The 19,264-nt window shown below is 43.4% G+C and overlaps 1 protein-coding gene across 7 annotated transcripts in view; it reads left to right on the forward strand.

Annotated features, from left to right (window-relative positions):
- LOC123768251 (uncharacterized) overlaps nt 1-19,264 on the forward strand; it is a 65,479-nt gene that overhangs the window by 6,580 nt on the left and 39,635 nt on the right. The gene's annotated exons all lie outside the window — the stretch shown is intronic.

Raw genomic sequence — 19,264 nt, forward strand, 5'->3', positions numbered from 1 at the left:
GAGAAGTTGTAAATGGCTACCAATGTCGTGATGCCCTATGTTCTTAAGAGTACTTAAAAATGGACATGCGTGTTAATGTATATTGTCATTTAAATTAATGTAGCTATATATATATATTAAATCTGATAGTGCAAAATAGCGAAAGTGTATATAACATTTGCCTGTAAAATAGAATGTCTGTCAAAAGTAGGAGACCAGGTGCTTGGGGCCAGTTTCATCTAAGTTTCCAACATGAAACATGGGGGCAATTTGTGAGTGTCATAGCCCGAGCGGTGTCGGCCCACATTCCAGGCTTTAAGAAATATTGGCATCTATAGCAACCCCACGCTGTTTTTCTTGTCTAAAATGAAATAGAGGGCGTGTTTTTCATCGAATTTTGGTGCTTACTCCGCCGTGTTTACTCGAAAACGTAAAACTTCAAATTTATTCAGGTTAAGGTATTACATTTTCTAACGCGCGCGCGCACACGCACCTACGAACATTAGGCTTATGTAGAAGTCTTCCCCCCCCCGAATGTCGACTTACTGCATGACCTTCCCCAGGATGCATCTCCACAACAGTTAATTTATTTACATGTACTGCTAGGTGAATAGGTGCATTAGGTGAAAGGAAACGTGCACAACCATTTCTTTCTCGGCCAGGATTCGAACCTTGGATTCCTGAGTGTGAGTCAAGAACGAACTCTACTAAAGAGACCCATGTAGAGTATTTTGGTGAGCACTGGGAGTTGCCAGGTGTGTGTAAGTAACCCCGAGCTGCGTGACTTCTCCACACGTGGCGGGAACCACTTCTTGCAAGCCAAAGTTTTAGTTGATAAATAATGAAGAAAGAGTGCAGGGTAATGAATATTTAATTATTCAGTTTTAAAGCGAGAAATTTGCTTCACGTCTGCAGCACGACCAGACCACACACTAGAAGGTGAAGGGACGACGACGTTTCGGTCCGTCTTGGACCGAAGTCCAAGTCGATCTTTAGAATGGTCCAGGACGTACCGAAACGTCGTCGTCGTCCCTTCACCTTCTAGTGTGTGGGCTGGTCAACTTACATTAGCCACGTTATTGTGACTCATCGCCTGCAATAATAATAATATATTTGTAATATTTCATATCTGTATCGTGACATCTGACGCCATAGCAGAACGAGAATAACTTCATTGATAGTTCTCATGTGACCATCTAATGGTTTGTATCGTTAACACTTCATTTTATTGCTCGGTCCCTATTTATATAATTTATTTTAAATTATTTAGTATTGCTATGGTTGAAATGAACATACTAAGTAATAATATAAAATGTGTATCATGAAAATAATGTTAATTATCTAAAGAGGAAGTGGGTAGTAATTGACTTCGTTCGCCTTTGAAAAAGTGGCTGAGACAGAAACAGGCAGCATCCGTTCTCATCCGATCCGCATCCGATGGTTATCTCAAGATAACCATCCGTCCCTCAGGCCATAGGTCCGTCAGCCTTTAAATTCAACTGTCAATTCATGACAACCCATCCACATATTAATGCGGTCGTTGTGCCATCTAACTCATCCCCCAATTCACCTATCCACCCGACTGTGACCGCTCACGAATAACTTGATCGTGTTACGGAACAACCCTGAGAGGCCTGGTCAAGGACCGGGCCGCGGGGGACACTAAAAAGCCCCGAAATCATCTCAAGATAACCTCAAGAAGAAGATACTTCCGGGGCTTAGCGTCCCCGCGGCCCGGTCGTCGACCAGGCCTCCTGATGCCGTACAAGCCGTAATATTTTGTATATATGTGTTCCTAATAGCCAGAACGCACTATTTGATTTATAGGCCCGAATTGCCTAATGGGCAGAATGATTTTTGCCACTTTCAAATATCCCCTTATATCACCTCAGCATGGTGAGGTGATATAAAGTTTCCTTAATTTTCACTTGCGTTTTGGCGTATAGGGGATACCGGCCTTACTTGATTTTCCCTTACTTGTTTCCTCCTGGGGCACCTGTCGAGCCGGCCGTAATTACCTGTTGGCACTGACCCATTAGTCGCTCCCACACTAGCGGACCGTGCGATATCCCAGCCAGTTTTTTTTTTTTTTTTTTTGCCTTTCTGCCGCCTGCACCCTTATGTGTGTGTGTGTATATATATATGTGTGTGTGTGTGTGTGTGTTCGTTCACCTTGTTGTGCTTGCGGGGGTTGAGCTTTGACTCTTTCGGCCCGCCTCTCAACTTTCAGTCAACTGATAATTTTTAACACACAAACACACACACACACACACATATATCCCCCCAGGAATCAGCCCGTAGCAGCTGTCTAACTTCCAGGTACCGATTTACTGCTAGGTAACAGGGACATCAGGGTGAAAGATACTGCCCATTTGTTTCCGCCTCCACCGTGGATCGAACCCGGAACCTCATGACTACGAATACAAAGTGCTCTCCACTCAGCTGTCAGGCCCGTGAGCGCTTGTTTATTATCTGATCATCTATCTTATCAGTTCCGATTAGAATCACATATGTCATTATCATGTCCTAAATTTCTCTATTCTCCTATGTGATGAAGTGCTAATTCCTTTAGCCTTTCCTGGTAGCTCAGTTCCTCCAGCTCAGGAACGAACCTTGTGGCATATCTTTAGACCTTGTTAAGTTTTGTATTATGCTTCTGCCACCTCAGCATACACAACTATGCATCATAAGTCGTATATAGCGCGTGCTTGTGTGGGGAGGGGTGTCTTGAGTGAATATATTGACACATCCACATATATATATGTATATATGCGTGTGTTGGCCAGACCACACTGTAAATTATTATGTATCTCTCCCGCCTGCGCTCAAGAGAATACATATTTAGGCATCTTAGTCGGTCCAATAGTTTAGATGTTTTACTGAGTGGGGGGATGTTTTTTAGCTTTATTCTAGCAGTAAAGAATCTCTGCACGCTCTCCAGGTCAGCAATTTCTCCAGCTTTGAAATGGGCTGTCATTGTGCAGCAGTACTCCACTCTTAGAGAGCACTAGCGTCTTGAACAGTATCATCACTGGTATAGCATCTCTAGTGTGAAAGGTTGTAACCCAACCTGTCATTTTTCTTGCAGTTGTGACGGCTACTTTATTGTGTTCCTTAAAGGTAAGGTCTTCCAATATGAGTACACCCAGATCCTTTACATTGGCTTTTCGTTCTATGCTATGATTTAACTGCGTGTTTTGTACGTGGGTTTCTGTTTTTATATTTTCATGTTTTTTTCGTAGCGCATGAGCTGGAACTTATCTTCGTTAAACACCACAATATTTCTGTAGCCATAGAAAGACCTGATCTACATCTGATTGGAGGTTTGCCGTGTCCTCTATGTTGCTTACACATAAAAATCCTAGTGTCATCTGTAAAGGATGATACAGTACAATAGATTGTGTCCTTGTCTATGTCCGATATAAGGATGAGAAGAACTGGAGCAAGCACAGTACCCTTGGTTTATCTATTATTGAAATTGAATTTGCTGAATTCTCCTCCACTGGGATTCGGGACTGGTTTTGCAGATCTCTTCCCCATTCTTGACAGAATTCAATTAAGTTGTGATGTGAGTAACAGGTATTTGTAATTATTATGTTCTTGATCCATTCATTGTTATTAGTGAAAATGAGGTCTAGCATGTTCTCCTTTCTAGTTGGTTCTACTATTTGCTGGTGTAGGATGAGTCTGCACTACAGTACAACACAAGGGGGGCTGGTAGTTAGTGCATTACGCATGTGACAGTTCCAAAACCGGGTCCCAGGAGCTGAAGGTGGAGTGTGTAAAGTGTTAGTTAAGAAGAGAGCGTGGGTGGGGTGCCCCTGGAGCGGCCAGTAACTCCTCCCACTGAGGCAAGCTCCACCCCCATCCCCTGGCAGGCCCAGCAGGTAGCCTCCACCCCCACCCCTCCCTCCAGACATACTTGCCTCCTTCCTCTTTCCCTCTCTATTCCACCTTACCCTCCCGTGTCGCCCGCCTGCTGGTGTGTGGTGGGAGGGGAGGCTTTGTATGTGTCTTGCTATCGTTTCGTCTCTGGGGGTTGTAGAGTGTTGAATGGAATGGAGTGGGCCGAAGCTAGGAGCGAGTGGGCTTCCTCGTGGGATGGGTCCAGGTTTTGTTTAGGCTTTCGCTATGTGGCATCTTGAGCAGGTTTTTCCTGTTCACTTGTGTTGAGGGTATGGAACAAGTCTCGCGCCCCGCTCCATGAGAGGGAAGGAGGGCAAGGTCTACCTTAATTTTGCCCCGGAGCTTTATAGTGTATTGGCCAGCTTCACCCGTGCTACGAGTGGAGAGTTAGGGCGGACATGTGGAGGCAAGCAGGTGGTGACTCAGGTGAGGCACAGCCTGGCACTCCTGCTGGCTAGTCTCCTGCTGGCTAGTCTCCTGCTGGTTGCCACAGGTGGTCTCCTGCTGGCTGGTGGTCTCCTGGCTGCCAAAAGTAGCCGGGGAGGAGGTTGGGGTCGTACTGGCGGAGGAGAGGGGGCGGGCGGTGCAGGTGCGGGAAGTGAGATGATAATAGGGGGTAAGTGTGGGAAGGTGAGAGCATTATAGGGAGAGGTGCTCACACTACCCCAGTCACGTCTGAGGGAAAGCAAACTGTAGTAATGAAACCTCGCCTCGTAACTCTTGTTCCTGGTTTGAATGGGTTCATGGTGGGAGACATGAACCCATTGCACTAAGTGTAATGGGTGTACTGTATGGTTAAAGCGGTGGTGGACGGTGTGTGAGGTGGGTCAGTAAAGTGAGGAATAGGCTTAATTTAGGGCGATGTTGTCGCCCTAAATTAGGGTTTAGGGTTGTCAGTCAGTCAGATTGTGGGGTACAGTGGTGAGGGTATTGGCAGATTTATTTCTTATAAATTTCTGTACCTACGTCTTATTCTTTTTTTCCCCTGATCATATTTAGTTTTATTTGTGTGTGCATGTCAGGTGAGTGAGTGGTATTAGAGTTGAACAACGTGTAGTAAACAGATAGTTGGCCGCACCTGCCAGTGACTTTATATGGGGGTGGTTCTCTAGCTGCTGAAGTATCTTAATACAGTTCAGCGAATACTGTAGTTACTGAAGGGATGTATATTTGGTAGTCAATAATATTTGCACTCTGTGTTGATCCCAATCACACAAGCATATGGATAGCCTAGTCACTATCTGTCCTCCAATCACACAAGCATATGGATAGCTTAGTCACTATCTGTTCTCCAATCACGCAAGCATATGGTTAGCCTAGCCACTATCTGTCCTACAATCACAGAAGCATATGGATAGTCTAGTCACTATCTGTCCTCCAATCACACAAGCATATGGATAGCCTAGTCACTATCTGTCCCCCAATCACACAAGCATATGGATGGCCTAGTCACTATTTGTTCTTGACACGGTATGGTGTGAACTGAAGGCGGAGGCCTTGTACCTGGTATCATCTCTGTACCTGGAAGATGGCGGGGACGTGTTCAGAGAGCGTTGCATATTCCCGTAGCAATCTGATGGTGGCTGGGGTGTTAATATTGCAATCAGCACTGAGGTGGGAGCAGGGTATGAGATGGATGAGGTTAATACTGAGGTAGGGGTAAGGGTAGGGGCAGTGTGGACGTTGAGATGGGGAGTGGGGTGGAGGCTGGGTTGGGGAGGGAAGTGGTCAGCACTGATGTGAGGCTGGTGGGAAGCACCTTGGTAATGGGTCTGGTTTTTGGACCTATCCTCACAACTCTTCTCTCCTTTACAACTCTACACCCTCATAACTTCCCTCTCTCATGGCTCCCTCCTCTTAACCCTCCATTCAATCAACTCCCTCTCCCTCACAACTGTGGGAGGTCTGGAGCTGATGTGGACGAATCTTGTTACTATAATTGACTACAGACCCTCACAACTCCCCTCCCTCACAACTCCCTTCCCTAATACTTCCTTCCCTAATACTTCCTTCATAGCTCCTCCGTCCTTCAACCCGCCATTTCTTTAAAACTTACACACACACACACACACACACACACACACACACACACACACACACACACTCAGCACACTCATGTGCTGACTTACACCGAGATATTCTAAACTGACTTAGACGAAGATGCCCTAAATTTGATTTATGTGCATATCAGAGAAAGAGAGAGAGAGATGGAAAGCGTTTGAAAACTTGAGTAGAGATTGAAGAGCAGTAAGTGGCTGTTGACGGAGCTGAGGGCAGAAGCTGTTCCTCCCCCTCTCTCTGTCTGTGCGTACGTGCGTCCGCGCTAAACCTATTCCATTCGGTAACAAAATTTTGAGATGGGATATATCATTGGGAAGTGGAGAGGCGGGGCTTGAGGGGTGATGTAGTGTTGGTGGGGGGTTAGTGGTAGGGGTGAGAGGTGAGGTAGTGAGATCTGGAGCACTGATCCAAGAGCCCCGTAGAGAGCGCGGGTATTACAAATGTTTAATGCTCACTTCACCAAGATGCTTCAGTAGTGTGTATGGCGGGTGGGCGATGGGCAGGTTAATGTAGAATACATGCTGCAGGCGGTTCTGTCATGGCATCTGCCAACTGCAAATTTTACTTGAAACTTTACACACACAAATCACAATAGCGTGATGCATCAAATGAACAAATCCACAAGGGCCGTGACAAGGATTCGAACCTATGTCCGAGAGCACCCCAGACACTGCATTTATTTATTTATTTATATACAAGAAGGTACATTGGGTTTGTGAGAATACATAGCATAGTATTTACAATCTTGTAAAGCCACTAGTACGCGCAGCGTTTCCGGCAGATCCTTAATCGACTAACAGTTTCGGGCACGGCCTTAATCGACTGAGCTACGACATGGTCAAAAGAGTTGAAACCAGAAGGTCTACTGAACTTGGATCCTGCAGCCTCTCCGAGACACAAACTCGTCACGGCCCTTGTGGATTTGTTCATATGAAACTTTAACTGGTTAAGAAGGGCTTATGGAGTGCACCTTGTGTTCTGCCTCTCAACGTCAGGCCTATGCTACGAGGTATTATCCCGCTGGAGTTCCGAGGCCCAACACATGGCTTACCTCTCAACACATGTTTGAATTGCAAGACATTATTGCTAAAGTGTTTAATTTCAGATATCACGGCGTCATGCCAAGACTCTCTACTCAGAGCGGCGTATTCCAATAAACTATACTTGTTGTTCCTTTTTATAATTTAGTACTTGAAAAAGTTACAAAATAATATTTTATGCAAAACTATACTTTACAACAAATATTTTTGTTAGTCATTTGATTGGTACCTTTTGACAACTAGATATATATGTATATATATATATATATATATATATATATATATATATATATATATATATATATATATATATATATGTATATAAACTTTTTAGACACTCAACTTGAGTGTCTAAAAAGTTATAAACTTCAGCTACTGGAATAGGGTAGTCTGTGCATATATATATATATATATATATATATATATATATATATATATATATATATATATATATATATATATTGCGAACAAGCCTGAATGGTCACTTCTGGGGTGTGAGTTTTCAGTTTATATATATATAAAATAATACATAATATTAATATATATATAATATATATATATATATATAATATATATATAATATATATATATATATATATATATATATATATATATATAGTTCTCCAGCTTCGTTTTATGACTGACGTGGTAATGATTCCACACAAGTGCTGCATATTCCAGGATTGGTCTGATGTGAGTGGTATAAAAGTTCCCGATTGATTTCTTATTCAGAATTCTAAAAGTAGTATTTGAGTTGGTCAATCTAGATTACGCCGCTGAAAATATCCATTTGGCATGGGCTTGGAGAGACAGGTTCATTGTAATATCAACTCCCAGGACTTTCAATCTTGGTGATTGTTGAAGGATTTGATCCCGTCTTTGGTACGTTGTTAACCTCCTCCAAATTAATCCTCCATATAATTTTCGCATTGTCAACAAACATAGAGAGGAAGGTTAACCCATAGCTCCCATACGGAGCTCCGCTCACTGAAGCCTCGATGACATCACAGCATCCCCAGCTGATTCGTGACGTCACACGTATCCTGAATGGTCTTCACTCGCCAGATATCTCAGACGGCGCCGATCCTCCACTTTACGGGCTAGTCATGCCCGTGCCACCTCTCTGGTGGCTTAATCTTCATCAATCACTCCATTAGACTCTTCCTCCGGACGGGAGACATCTCCCGTCACGCAGGGTGCAGTCGCACCTCCACAGATCTCCAGTATCAGCTCTTGATACTGGTAATGGCTCAAAAGGGCCACCACTTACGGGCTATTCATGCCCGTGCCACCTTTTCGGTGGCTTAATCTTTATCAATCAATTTCTTCCTCCGTAGTAATCTCAAGAGTGCTGCCACATCTTTGAGTGTACTAGAGGGACACGTCCTGGGGCGCGTCCACCAATGGCATTAGCGTTGGATCCCGCCCCCCTCATTGGCTTCAACTCAGTTGCTCGGCGAGATACATCACCCTCTTGGTAGCCTTGTATCAAAGCCTAGTGCACTGATTCACTATCGTGGACGGAGATTTTACACTCTCCGACCTTATTGGTCGAGTCAGCTTTGATCTTGAGCACTACCACTGTTTGTTCACTGTATTCACTGGCCATTTGTAAGTTAGCCAACCATAATAATCTCTGTTTGTTCGCTTAATTCTCTGGTCACTTGCAGGGTTAGCTAATATTGGTAATCGCAAATGTCACTAACCTTCACAGGCAAACGTTAAAGAAAACACACTCTTACCAGGGCCTTGGTTGAAACTTCACTAGCCTCTTCTTTACCACTTGTGGATCAACTCGCAGGCTAGTAGTCTCTACTGACTTGTTAGTCGGGACTGCCTCTAGGTTTCGACGGCTAACTCATTCACGTTGATCTACCATGGTCATAAGGTCACTTACAACTACCCTCTATGAACCTTAGGCATGCTGTCGGGCCCTCAGCTGATCCCTTCGCCTGCAAAACACCTTTCGACCTTTACCCAAAGGTCACCAGACGTCCCATGTGAGGTTAGAGTACTGTTGCACCACCGTTAGAGCCCAACTCTCCACCTAAATCAGAAATCTGGCGGATTTTCATGAGTGCCCAGGTCACAACTGCCCCGTACGAAGTCTGGCCGGTCAGTGAGCTGATCTCCACTCCCTGGACCCGGCTTGGTGCCCGCAGATGACATCACAGAAAGCTGGTCGCTGATTGGATGAGCACGTGGGTCATCACCACTCGCTTATCTGGTGTGATCCCAAGGCATGTGTGGCCGCACTGAGTGAGTTCCTGGATGTTCCGCTTCTCCCCCGGGTGCCATTTTCTTCTGCCAATTGCCCCACTTGCCACTTTCACAACTATATATACTCCAAAATCGCGCATAAGATGCGTTCCTTCTTAACTCAAATTAATGTGTGGGCCGTGTTCACTGTGAGGTGGGGATAACTGACTCTTGAGGCCGGAGAGGACTGTTATTAGCGGGCGATCATAACATGCACGTAAGTGATCTTCCCCGGGGTATAGGCTCAGTCTTCTCAATGTTTCCCGATGACGCTAAAATTACGAGAAGGATGAAGTTAGAAGAGGACAGCATAGGACTACGAGATGACCTGGGCAGGTTATCTTGAGATGATTTCGGGGCTTTAGTGTCCCCGCGGCCCGGTCCTCGACCAGGCCTCCACCCCCAGGAAGCAGCCCGTGACAGCTGACTAACACCCAGGTACCTATTTTACTGCTAGGTAACAGGGGCATACGGCAAACTGAAGGAACAGACAGGATCAGTGAGCTGAAGCTCAATCTCTGTGATTACAACTAGGCGAGTACACACGTGTGCATATACAATGCTAGCATATTCAAGAGTGTTTAGACAATGAGGCGTTAAGTATGTAAATATGGAGACCCGTTCTAAGAGAGCACAAGACAAAACTTGAGAAAGCTCCCAGGTACGCCACAAAACGGGTTCCGGAAATTAGAATATACACATTAAAGGACTTTTAAGGAAAACTAGAGAAGTTGAAATTTGCTACATAATAAGAGACGTGAATGTGGAAAGACAATCGTCATACAGGATGAAAACATTGTATACGGAGAGGAGATTTATTATCAAGATAGATTTTTCAATCGAAGCGTTGCAAAAAATCGTCTGAAGTAGAGGAGGCAATGCAGTAGTCGAGGCTAATTTCATCCACAAATGACAAATAGGATATGATATTGTTGTGGAGCCTTGCATCACACAACCAGTCGCGCACGACGTCCAGGCACAACAGTTGACGCTTGTTCCTACAAGCACAATTACCTGAGAACGCACCTACACAATCAAAATGAAGCTTGACCAATAAGGATAGCAGACAGAATGTGCCCTAGTCTTCTTTGATGGTGGTGTTGTGGGGGGGGGGGGGGAAGTAACCTAACACTAGTGAGTGGTGCCAGTTCCCCCACTGTCAAGACCCCCTCTGTATGTGCCTGGGACTCGTATAGCATCCTATCTTACCCATGGTCTTGCCCCCAGCTGCTCTTGCTCCTCCAGTTTTTTGTTTATCTGCACAGGTGGGTACACGAGAAGTGAATTTTCTCTCTGTTAGCAGCTTGGAGGTTTTCCTTCACAGAGTTCATTATGTGCAAGAATGTAAGAACTTGTATATATAAATAAAAAAATAAAAACATAAGCTTTATCCTACTAAATTTCCCTACCATACAATCAACCAGTCTGGTTTTACCTGAATTTGCCCGAGAGCCTCCATCTCTTAATGGCCTCGACAATCACAAAACCGGCGGCTTGTCAAAGGTCCCAAGTACTGCTGTGTTAACAGGATCGGTACCCAAGCCACTATCCCTGCCCCGAGCTTGAATCTCTCCTTGAAATCGCTGTCCCAGAATATTTTCGTGAGGGACCATATCATTGAGCGTGGCACAATACATGACTGTGAGGTAGGCAAGAGTTCCACCTTGAAGATTAGAGGCTGCTAAACAAACGCGTGCGCATGCACACAGATGGAATGAATTAGGCAGTGATGAGGTGGAGGCTGACTCCATACGGTTTCAAAATTCACAGTTTCACACATACACAATGCTATAAAATTCTTGTTCGTCTGTTAATTTCAAGACAGTCTTCTCAAATACTTGTAACATTCATGTTAAGAAAAATAGCTCTATTAGCACGGGTATTGGAGGGGGATGCTAGGGCAGGACGTATGGGATGAGGGAGGGAAGGGCCGTCATCTGTGATTGACTGCCATCCCTCTGTACTTCAATGATTGCCTGGTGAGCAGGGAGCAAAACTCCCACTCAGGATTCACACCAGGAAATACTTGCATGAAGGTTCCGTGAGTCGCGGGGCTCCAATCACTAGATACACCATAATAACATAATTACTAATTCATTTATCGACAGTATCACATTTCATAATATATTTATAAAATGTTCGAGCCCCTTTGTAAGTGAAGTCCCGAGTCTGACCACTCACCCTACTCTTAATACAGTATATAGATATCTGGTAATTTTTGTTCAATTGAATTCACTACTAATCAACGTGACGTTCTTGTGATATATTTGGTTATAATTTTCACCTTTGAAAATTATCTCCATCCACACTCGACTGTTGCTGGTACTTTTATGAAGTCTTGGTGGTCTTACAGCTAAACATGGTTATGAATAATTTTGTTGTGGTAATGAAGAACATTGATGTTATGCTACCGCTGGTGGTGGCAGCATAACACATTCATCCACCACCACCACCACACATTCACCGCCCACCACCACCACACATTCACCGCCCACCACCACCACACATTCACCGCCCACCACCACCACACATTCACCGCCCACCACCACCACACATTCACCGCCCACCACCACCACACATTCACCGCCCACCACCACCAAAAGGGGACCCACAGGGAGCGAGTCAAGCCAAAGCCTGGACACATCAGAGGCTCATCACGTTTTTGTCTGGCCAATAAGTGAAGGCTGTAATTAAGTTTACATTATTGCTTTATGATACGCAGTGAAAACCTACTCTTAGTTTAAATGATAAAAGTATTTTAATTCTATAAATTTAATTTTAAGTTAACCAAATGATTTTAAACATTTTCTGAACATTCGTTGTGGTTTTCTCCGGTGTGGGAGAAAGTGGCGGTGTATTACACTGATGAAATAACTTAAATACCTGTGTGTGTGTGTGTGTGTGTGTGTGTGTATGTGTATGTGTGTGTGTGTGTATGTGTATGTGTATGTGTGTGTGTGTGTGTGTGTGTGTGTGTGTGTGTGTGTGTGTGTGTGTGTGTGTGTAATTACCTAAGTGTAGTTACAGGATGAGAGCTACGCTCGTGGTGTCCCGTCTTCCCAGCACTCTTTGTCATATAACGCTTTGAACGTGTGTGTGTGTGTGTATGTGTGTGTGTGTGTGTGTGTGTGTGTGTGTGTGTGTGTGTGTGTGTGTGTGTGTGTGTGTGTGTATGTGTGTGTGTGTATGTGTGTGTGTGTGTGTGTGTGTGTATGTGTGTGTGTGTGTGTGTGCGTGTGCGCGCGCGCCCATATGCATAGGTGCGGGCTATTAACCTTTATTGGTGCGAGTACCTCTGTCAGCTTACTTCATTTTCTTATTAATAATAAAGCTCTGGTGGTACGGTCACTTAACCTGTTTTCTCTCTCTCTCCCTTCCCCCCTTTCTCTCTCCCTCTCACCTTTCTCTCCCCCTTTCTCCCATTCATTCATTTTAGGAGTGGGAATAAGACAAAGTACACAATAACCGGAAAGCTACAGTAAGTGTGCGTGTAAGATCAAGACGAATATAAGGACCTGGGCGTGGATATTACATAACACAAAGACCAGAGCCGTTGGCTAAGGGTGTTGTGTAGAATGTAAACTTAAGATAAGATTTGTTAGCTACAATACCTTGGGATGGCGCAAGAACTAGGTCTCTCCATGAACTGATAGGCAAGTACCCAGTGCTCTTCCCCCACCTTTCCCCCTCATCTCTATACCTCCACTAAGCGCACATTCCCTGAATCTATTCCCCACCTCCCCCATATCCCCACACTGTGCTCTTTCCCTAGTCCTTCCCTACCCGTAGCCAGCAGCCACAAGGTCACCCAACAAAGGACGCTGTGACTGCCTGATGACTGGCTTTGTTGTACCCACTCACTCATTCAATTACTGCCCCCCTCTTCCCCCATCTCTACCACCACGCCCTGATGGGCCCTGCTCCTGCTGCCCGCCCATACGCCTCTCTCACTAACCCTACGCCCTAATGTGTGATTCATTTTTCTTAAAGTTTTGTTTTTTTAACTTTTGCCCTGTAGGGTTAGCTTATTGGTCAGCGTCTCTCATCATAGGAATGAATATACCGCCAAAGCAGCTCATGTATAGGAAGAAACCTGCCTTCCGTTATATCTCGTTACGTATACCCAGATGCAACTGGGGCTTGCTTAACTGTCTCAGGTCACCAGATCGTCGAACAAGGTGATTAGCATTTATCAACACTCAAACATTCTGCGGGTGCAAAGTGGGGGAAAATCTCTTAAGAACGGTATCAGTATGTAACAGTGTTTTCCTAGCTAACCCGAACAAGTGGGTTTCATTACTATACAAATTTTAATGTCTCAGGTAGTGGTCCAGGGGTTCATTTCTGAACCCCTCAATTTGTTTTTGAGACTTTTCATGTCGCTTGAGTGTGTTTGACATTGTCGACGGTTTATCAAGGTCCGGCTAATCAATGGCGACCTCCGGGAATTGAACCCAGGACCAATAGGTTGTGAACCGTCTGCCCTAACCACGTATGTTGTGTACATTATTTTAAATACTGCAGTGGAAGCCCATGATCATTCCGTGGCATGGCTCTCGGGAAGGGAAAGGAATTATCAGGGGGAAAGCGCCAAGCCATTACGCCTATATAGCACTGGGAAGGGGTCAGGATAAGGATTTGGGATGGGACGAGGGGAAAGAATGGTGCCCGACCACTTGTATGGTCGGGATTGAACACCGACCTGCATGACGCGTGACCGTCGCTCTACCGTCCAGCCCAAGCCTTGAGGAGACTTTTGCAAGTTGATCACACTGTTCTTTCATCATCCTTGTGATGAGGATATGCGTTTGTCTTGTTTGTGGAAAGCGTGAAATTGAATGAAATATATTTCTTTCCAGAAAGTTGAATGGGCTGTTTTATCAGAACACCAACTATCTCCAACTGTGCTTCGCTTACTTCCTCTTCAAATTGTAACTGTCTAAATGTTTCACCAACTTACTACAAATAAAGTAATTGCCTACAGAACCTAAATACCTAACTAAATTTAGGACCGACTACATCCCAAATTCTAATATATAATAATGTTCATTTATATATGACAAAATACCGATTTTGAATACACGGTACACTTATATTGGGCGCCTGACAGCTAAGTGGACAGCACTTCGGATTCGTAGTCCTGAGGTTCCGGGTTCAATCCCCGGTGAATGCAGAGACAAATGGGCAAAAAGTTTCTTTCACCGTGATGCCCCTGTCACCTAGCAGTAAATAGGTACCTGGGAGTTAGACAGCTGCTACGGGCTGCTTCCTGGGGGTGTGTAACAAAAAGGAGGCCTGGTCGAGGACCGGGCCGCGGGGACGCTAAGTCCCGAAATCATCTCAAGATAAGCTATTGATGAATGCGTCTATGGGGTCAGCCGCTGCATGGAAGAGCATAGACTGAGGACGAATTCTTTTAACTATGGATCAGATTATATTATACGGACGCCTACCATGTCTCATATTCTATTAAATTTTTTCTTTAATTTTCAATACTTTAGTCAAAAGATATTGAGTGAAATGTGCGAGTGCGCAGAACTGTTAGTTACACAATGGGCTCAGATGTTGGGGCTCTCCAAGCCAAGTTCATTGTTCATAAAGTATTTCCTGAGGTTCACACCTTCACTCTCGCTCCCAGATTGGCAAGGATATCATGAAGGAAATTGATTGTGAACCTAATCAGAGTTTAGATATAATGTAATAATATAATAATTGTGTTAATGGAATCTTGTATAATATTGTGTTAATAGAAGCCAATGACCTTGCTAGGGCGGAAGGTAAATTATCTACCGTATCAATTCGTTTAACGAGAGAATGTTTGTGTTCCTTTGGGCCAGCCGAGCTGTGCCCGCAGCAGCTGTGTGGGGTGGTGGTCGAGCTGGGAAGGGGAGAGGCAGGGATTATACAGGAGTACACAATTGTCCCAGACACCATGTTAGGCTTATCGAGGCGCCACTAGCCTAGAGCCAGCCAAACTGTTCCCTTGGTAACCCATACAGTTATTGACCCCAGCCAACGCTGTTTAACCGGAGTGACGCGAGGAGAGGTAGAAATATGAGACATAAGATGGTAGTGAAGGTGGTAGAGAGCTAGGAGTAGGTCAGTGAGGCGACGGACACAGGTCTGGGGCTGCTGTTCCCTAAACCATGGAGAGGTCTGGGGGGTGGCTGGGTGAGGGAGTGTTGCCACAGTCTGCGACTCTAACCTAACTCTGTATTTTTCACAAATGTTCTCCATTTTAAAGTAAGGCTCCCATTTTGTGTATGTTTGGCTGGGGTCAAGGTGGGTGACCATCTTAAACGAGAGAGCCTAGCAACACGCAGCAATAATCCAAGAAGTCCAAACAATGCCCCACGCCCCGCCTCCCCCCATGCTGTTCATGGACCCCTATTTCAACACAGTGCACATGCGTCGTGACGGTACAGTAACCAGCAAATATCATGCAGTGTAGCATGAGGCTGTTGGCGTTACGTCTGCTTACCTTTCAGCTGACACGCTTCATAACACAATAAGACGGATATGCAGTCAACTTGAAACTTTAGATCCAATCTCATTGATTTGATTATTATTATTATTAACCCCCATGCAATTCATGTAGGCGGTGGTGGACAGGAAACACCATCATGTAGGTGGTGGTGGAAGGGAAACACCAGCCTGTAGGCGGTGGTGGAAGGGTAACACCATCATGTAGGTGGTGGTGGAAAGGAAACACCATCATGTAGGTGGTGGTGGAAGGGAAACACCATCATGTAGGTGGTGGTGGAAGGGAAACACCATCATGTAGGTGGTGGTGGAAGGGAAACACCATCATGTAGGTGGTGGTGGAAGGGAAACACCATCATGTAGGTGGTGGTGGAAGGGAAACACCATCATGTAGGTGGTGGTGGAAGGGAAACACCATCATGTAGGTGGTGGTGGAAAGGAAACACCATCATGTAGGCGGTGGTGGAAAGGAAGCACCATAGGCAGTGGTGGAAATAGAACAGGATCACTCCTGCGGTATTTCCCTTCCTAACCTTTTGTATATACACAAAAAATGTCTAGAACTTGTAGTAACTGGTCGAAAATACCAATATGTAGTCATGGACAACTAGTAAACCACTTTTTGTACTATTAATTTTATAGTGGGCGGAAAAAATAAAGCTATCAAACGTCAATATTCGTAGGCCCTAGGATAAGTCTGGTCTTATTTTTAAGTTACGGTTCAAAATGTTTCTTCTTTTTCCAGATGCAAAAGTCAACTTTCTGGAGGTCCATCATTACATATTGGTACTTTTGACCAAATAGTTACTACAAGTACTTTCGTTTTAGGAGAATGGGCTGAGAAATTCATCCTCTTTAAGTAGTAATTTTTCTTTTAACTATGTGTACCATCGTACATACAGGTATATTGACATAATGGATAATTAGTAGAATTTGATACTGTTCTTTTTTTTAAATTTGGAAAAAAACTAAAAACCAAACTTAAATAGTAGTATAGCCGGTTAAATAGTAGGAAGCCGGTCGGTCGAGCGGACAGCACGCTGGACTTGTGATCCTGTGGTCCTGGGTTCGATCCCAGGCGCCGGCGAGAAACAATGGGCAGAGTTTCTTTCACTCTATGACCCTGTTACCTAGCAGTAAAATAGGTACCTGGGTGTTAGTCAGCTGTCACGGGCTGCTTCCTGGGGGTGGAGGCCTGGTCGAGGACCGGGCCGCGGGGACACTAAAGCCCCGAAATCATCTCAAGATCTCAAGATAGGCATAGATGAGTTAGGTTAGGTTTTTTTTAGCAATATAAATACAAAACCTTTTCCGGTTTGTTCAAATTCAGTAATACCAAATTCTACTTTCTTATTGTCCATTACGTTAATATGTGTACGGTGGCCCACATCGTTATTATAAGTACTATCCAAATAGTGGGAAGGACTGAAAAATTCCCTTATGTTCTCAAAATATAACCACTGAGCTTTGTAATTTTGAAGTCTATAATAAACACATTGAAAACTGTAGGCAGTACAAATACATTGGCGTGGATATAAGGAGTGAAATTGTAAATGATTTATGTCGGTAGTTCAAAGAAAAGCTTACAAATTAAACTCACTGGTTACAATATTATGTTAAAAAATAGTCCCAATTATACTACGTGATGTGTCTTAGCTCTATAATTGATTATCACACCCTAATAACATTTTCAAGTACTAATCTTAAAAATATGGGTTAAATTCTCGTTGCCCCAAGATTCGCCGTAATTATCAACTTGGAAGTGTCACGGTTTTCTTCATCAAGTCGTGATACAACTCAATTCACACACTACTAAGTCAGCAAATGTTGCTAGCACACCAATAAGGAGTCTGTATGCTAACTTGTTAAGTGGAAGTACATCTAACCTCATTTAAGTGGAATAACCCCATTGGGTGCAATATTCCTGTTAATTACATCTCTGGTATCCTATCTGTCCGCTCACACAAGAATTGTACACATGTATCGCTAAAAATAATAATGAAGACCAAACGCTGCTCAAAACAGTAAGTAACATTTGACTCTTAGACTTGTTGACTGATAAATGGTCACAAGAACATAGCGTTAACAATATAAATCTGATGGAAGACAGCAAGGGCTACTAAAGCTTAATTCAAATAGGTTGGAAATTAATGTAGCTGGGAACAGAAAGCTGGATATAAATTTACTAAATAGTAGAGAAAATTCTCCACAAATCAGAGAAAAGGACCTCTGGGTTAGGGGGGCTTCATATTACATCCAGCCTGTCACCGGAATATCAAACGAATATCATCAACTGAATATGCAATGTTGTTGAACATAAAAATTGGTATTTACATTTTAAATAGCGAGTCGTTCAGGAGCATGCTTACCGTTAATGTTAGACCAATTATGGAGAATGTGGCACGATCATGGAGTCTATCTATTCATACAAGAAATATATAACAATTTCAGAGAAATGCCTCTAGACTAGTCCCAGAGTTGACAGGCATGAGTTACGAGTAAACATTAAAAGGAATTAAATGTCATATCTTTGGAAAGAGAGAAGAAGCTGGTGAGACATGTTCACAATATCCAAATTTCTCTGATATTGACAGAGCAAACAAGGACACTATTTACTATGAGTGGAACACGACCAAGGAAGCGTAGTGAATAAATGGAGTTTGCTAATTGAAGTACATACACAGCTTAAAATGTAAATATGACGACCAAATAGGCTTGGATACTTGAGTCGTTTGATAGTTGAATGGCGGGACTAGAAAGTTGAAGCTCATTCCCTGTATGTACAACTTGGCGAATGTAGAGCTCTAATATCTGGTCGGTCGATGAAATTTGGCAGACATTTGAGCACCACGCACTCCTAAGGCGAACAGCCTTTTATATAATATATAATATATATTATATATATAATATATATAATATATATAATATATATAATATATATATATATATATATATATATATATATATATATATATATATATATATATATATATATATATATATATATATATATTATAATGAATCTTTCTGTTGTGACACATCGAAGCTATTTGTTCAGGAACAGTCCTTATCTCGGTGTTTATATATACAGTAATCATCGGACAAACAAGACCATAATGGGTGAGGGTGTGAAACCTTAACACACAACATAGTTTACACTTCGTGTCATTAACACCTATTCCTTATTCCCAGTAATATTTGTACCCAAGTCAGAGTCGCTAGTGCATTTGTTTTTCAAGCAATACTAATTTACACTTTATCAATAATATTCTGGTATTTCACGCATATGTATTGCGTTTTTTTTAAATAAATATATATAATTATTCTTGTTTATTTGATTTATGCTTTCATATAATTATGTATTATATATTAACTCAAGTTTATAATTAATTAGTTTTAATTAATTTTGTATGGACCCCATACACATATGGACAGTATGTGATGGCGTAGTGCTAGCACACTCGACTCGCGAACGATTTCATCTGGGTTCGAGCCCTGGTAAGGGAGGATTGACGGTGCCAATTCCTAACTGCTCA

Source organism: Procambarus clarkii, chromosome 59 (genome assembly GCF_040958095.1).
Source record: "Procambarus clarkii isolate CNS0578487 chromosome 59, FALCON_Pclarkii_2.0, whole genome shotgun sequence".
Lineage (NCBI taxonomy): Eukaryota > Metazoa > Arthropoda > Malacostraca > Decapoda > Cambaridae > Procambarus > Procambarus clarkii.